Genomic DNA, 4,748 nt, shown 5'->3' on the forward strand with positions numbered 1-4,748 from the left:
AGTGGTAGAGCACTTGCTTAGCAAGCCCAAGGCCCTGGGTTCGGTCCTCAGCGCCCCAAAAAAAAAATGTATTCGTTTGTGTTGGGGGAGGGGCGCACTGTGCCACTGCAGGGTGTGGAAGTCAGAGAACATTTGTGGGAATCCGTTCTCTCCTTTTGCTATGTGGGTTTGGAGCTCGAGCTCAGACTTGGAGCTGCTTCCAGGCACTGCACCTTCATACACTGAACCATCTCACCAGGGCCATTTTCCATTCTGAGAGAGACTTGCTAGGCTTCCCAGGCTGGTCTTGAACTCTCTCTGCAGCCTTCGTGGGACATGGGATTAGACAGACATGGGATTTTCCTATCTGAGCCTTCTAAGAATGTGATATGACCGTCCTACACTAAAAGACATGGCTTACTGTGTGTTCTAAATTAACTGAATGAAAGAAGAAAATAAAGTCTATTTAAGGGTGCCAGCGAAGCTGACAACCATCTGTAGCTCCAGTTCCAGCAGATCCGATGCCCTCTTTTGGCTGGCACCAGGCACCCCATGGTGCACAGACACATGCAGACAAAACACCCACTGCACACAAATGAAATTTAAAGAAAATGGGGGTGGGGGTACAGATGGTGGAAACAAATCTCTAACACCATTCCAACAGATTTCCTGACTTGGATAATTGAGGGGTACTGTGGGTGGATTTTATGGAGTCCCAGACAAAAACTGAGCTGAGTCCTCCTCAGTGCAAAGGAGTCCGTGGTGGGTCGCTAGCTGGGGCAGGAGCGGGGAGGGGCGTGGAGGTGGGGGTGGGCGGGAGTGAGATGAAATGGGGGATGGAGGGTTGCGTGGTGTTTGTCCTGCTGTACTGCTGTTGGTCTTGCCCTTCGTGTCTGCGTGGCCTATTTCTGAGGAAATATACAAGGCAACTCAGGGACCCCATCCGGCAGCAGAGTGCAACGTGCAGTTCGCGTGCTACGGGAACACATTTCGAACACACCCAGCCCCCGCGGAGGGAGGAGCGACTGGGGAGCATGCAGATCATAGCACTCCGCGCAACCCCGACCTTATCTCCCCGCACCCTTCCCCGGAGTTGACTATCTCGGGTCACAGAGGACCCATCTGAAGTCTAATCCTCGGCCTCGCCCGACCGCCGCGGCTCTCTAGCGCTCCTCACAGGCCGCCGAGGACCTTGGGTGGTGTGCAGAGTAAGGCTGTGTCCTCCCGCCTAGAGCACAGCTGCACTTGCCTGCTAGGGGTGTGTGGGGGGGGGGTGTGCACACAAGTGTGTGGTTTCAATGTGCCTGTGCCTGTGTGTGTGTGTGTGTGTGTGTGTGTGTGTGTGTGTGTGTGTGTGTGTGTGTAGTGTGTGGAAAGCAGAGGGGGAGAGGGTTAGGGAAAAAGTGTCCTGGTTCTCAGAAGCTGTGAGTTGCACCCAGAACTGGGGCCCAGAGCCTGTAACCTAAAGGTATCAATGATTCACACCTGTGGCAGCCTCTTGAGAGAACAGAGAACCGATGAGGGGGCCCTCCGCTTGCATCTGGGTGAGGAGAACCCCGAGAAAAGCAATGGAATTCTCTGCCTGACAGGAGGGATAGGAACTCAGAATCAGAGTTAAAGTCTAATAAGGAAAACAATATTGACAAAGCATTGACAGGCCCAGCGACAGCGCCTGACGCCAGACGTGAGGCTCGGGTCCCCAGTCCTTGGAATCTGCCATAATCTCTCCTCTCTATTGATGAGCTGATCTGTACTAAAATGGCAGACACCTCAGTTACCCCATGCTCCCTTCCCACTATAAATACTGCTTTCCCAGTCTCTATCTGGTTTTCAATTCAGTCTGCCACTTCTCCTCTCCCTCCACAGAAATCCTCAGAGGCAAGGAATGCTGTCTGCTGGTGTCAGGTCAGGCTCAAAAACTATCTCTCCAGATAACGTTCAGCCTGGGACTCAATTCCTCTGGGAAATGGAGTATTCCCGCAAACTAGAGGGGAAATTTTGAAAACAAAATTACCAGCAGATGTGTGGGCAGCAGGATCTGTGAATTCCAGGGCATCAGCCAAGGATAACCCCAGTGAGCTCATTACCCCAAAAAGTTGGGCATCAGGGTAGTTCCAAGAATCTGGATAGAGAGTGTCCTCTGGTAGGAGCATGTGCTCAGCTTACTCCTCACCCAGTCTCCCACGGGTGCTATTCCCCACTGACCAAACTCTGTGGAAGCCCTGGGACAAAGCCTTTGGCTCCTTGCCCCAAATCAGAGAAGAAGGGGCCAGAGACAGGGTCTGGAGTGACCCCAGATGCATGGCACACTCTCCTCAACTCCCTGGGGCCTCCTGTCAGGACAGGAAAGCAAAAGCATGCCCAGCTGTCAGTCCTGGATTTTAATGATTAACTGGCACTTCAAACACAGCCTGTGCCAAACAGGAGTCTTGAATTCCACCATCTTTTTTCTTTCTTTCTTTTCTTTCTTTCTTTTTTTTTTTGATATTTTTATTTACATTTCAAATGTTATTCCCTTCCCCGGTTTCCCTTTCTATGAGGATGTTCCCCCTCCCCAACCACCCCCCATTCCTGCCTCTCTCTCTCTCTCTCTCTCTCTCTCTCTCTCTCTCACACACACACACACACACACACACACACACACACACACACACTCCTCTGTACTGGGGGTGGGGTGTGGGTGTCCAGCCTTGGCAGGACCAAGGGCTTCCCATTGGTGCCCAACAAAGCTGTCCTCTGCTACATATGCAGCTGAAGCCATGGGTCTGTCCATGTGTACTCTTTGGGTAGTGGTTTAGTCCCTGGAGCTCTGGTTGGTTGGCATTGTTGTTCATATGGGGTCTCAAGCCCCTTCAGCTCCTTCAATCCTTTCTCTAAAGGGTTCCACCATCTTAACCCTACTTCCACACTTACCTCAGTGAACAACAGACACTTCTCCCCTCCCGCCTGCTTGGGTTATATCAGGGCCCCTTGAAAAGCCCTCTGTGCCTTTTCTCCCTACAGCTCCTCCCTAATTCTTTGGCTCAAGAGAAGGCCCACCTTGACCTGGTTGGCCTTTGTGACTATTGTGGGAGGTCAGAATCCACTGGAGACCTCACCCAGTCCGAAGCCTTATGTCTCACCTCCCCAGGAAAGCCCTTTGCTCCCCTATCCCAGGAATACAGGGTGTTAGCTATCACATCTTCAAAGGTTGGCTTCAGAGAAAGATGACTTCCTCCTGCTTGCAGTACCTCAGCACTGGCAGATGGATGGGACATTTGACCCCAGAGCAAAACCAGACTTCTCCATGTTGTACTCCAAGCACTGAAAGCCTCCCTTACCAGTACAGCTCCTCATTCCACTCTGCCTTCCCTTTTCCAAAACACATCTCACAGACTTCTCCCTCCCCACAGTGCCACCCAGGCTAGCCTGTCACCTCCCACCCTGAGCAACTCCCAAGACTCACCTGTGTCTCCCTAATCCACCACTGACTCCACCACTGACTCCAGCCAGAGCAACCGTAAACCTTACTTGAATTATGTCCCTGGCAGCAATGCCAGTTGCCGCTCAGTGCCCAGCTTTACCATGGCCACGTTCTCCCTCCCAGCTTCTTCTACACGGAAAGGTTTTTCTTCCTCAGAGTTGTGGGATATATTTAACCTGCAGAGGAATGTGTGTGTGTGTGTGTGTGTGTGTGTGTGTGTGTGTGTGTGTGTGTGTGTTTCCTCTGCCCCTGCTGGTCCCCTCTCATCTTTAATAGTGTAGGCAGAATCACATCAAAGAGAGCCGCATCTTCATTAGGAGGTACCTAAGACACATCACTGCAACGCCCGGCCCCTCTACCCAGTACCGAGATCCATCCCTGACAGCCCCTGCCCTGTTTATAGCATTTATTTATTTGCTAGTAGTCTGTCCCCCACCCCTGCTATACTATAATCCACAGACGGGAAAGTTTCCATCTGCCTGACTCCCACTGTATCCTCAAGGTCTGTCACTGGCCGGTGTCATAGTGAGAATGCCACGGAAGGCCTCCCAGAGAACCCCCCTGTTTTATCAACTTTGCTGAACATGCAAAACCACCTAAGACTGGAGTCAGGAGGATCCCCAGAGTAGGGCCTTCTGGGATTCAAGAGAGCAGTAAGTGCCAGGTGGTCCCCTTGGGGTAGTGATAGGGGATTCTGCCTGCAGGACTGCAGTTTACCATCATGGTGGTCAACAAGGCAAGGTCATTCTCCCTGGTGCTATGGTATGATCTCCCTGGTGAGATCGATGCCCTTGTGATGGCTGAGGAGATCCCCTGTACTCAGGTTTCCATGTGTTTATCCATACGGCTGGTCAACAACAATACAAGTTTATGAGTTAGTGCCTAGGAATGTTCATGGTTTCATCTCTGGGTTCTCAGAGGAACATGTGCGAGAAACTGAGAGACCCTCTAACCTTTAACTACCAAAGGGTATCCCTGTTTTCCACAGCCTAGTCCCCACCTTCAAGCTCTTGTTCTGAGAATACACCTAAGATTCTCTTCAATAAAATGCAAAGAGAAAGGCATTGTACTGTTGGCAATCAACCAATCTCTTCTCTAATGATGAGCCAACAATGTGAATGGACTAATGATTGATCAGGAAAAAATAGATGACCTAGGGGAAGGGGAGAGATGGGGGCCCCACAACAGGCAGTCCTTGAGAAGGGACTCTGTGGGGATGGGGCTGCCTGCTGGGTGTGCCCCTTTTCTATTCTCTGGCTTCCTCAGATAAGACCAGCAGTTAGGGTACACTCTCCTCCCAGTCTGC

This window comes from Rattus norvegicus, chromosome 2 (assembly GCF_036323735.1).
Source record: "Rattus norvegicus strain BN/NHsdMcwi chromosome 2, GRCr8, whole genome shotgun sequence".
In the NCBI taxonomy this organism is placed as follows: Eukaryota; Metazoa; Chordata; class Mammalia; order Rodentia; family Muridae; genus Rattus; species Rattus norvegicus.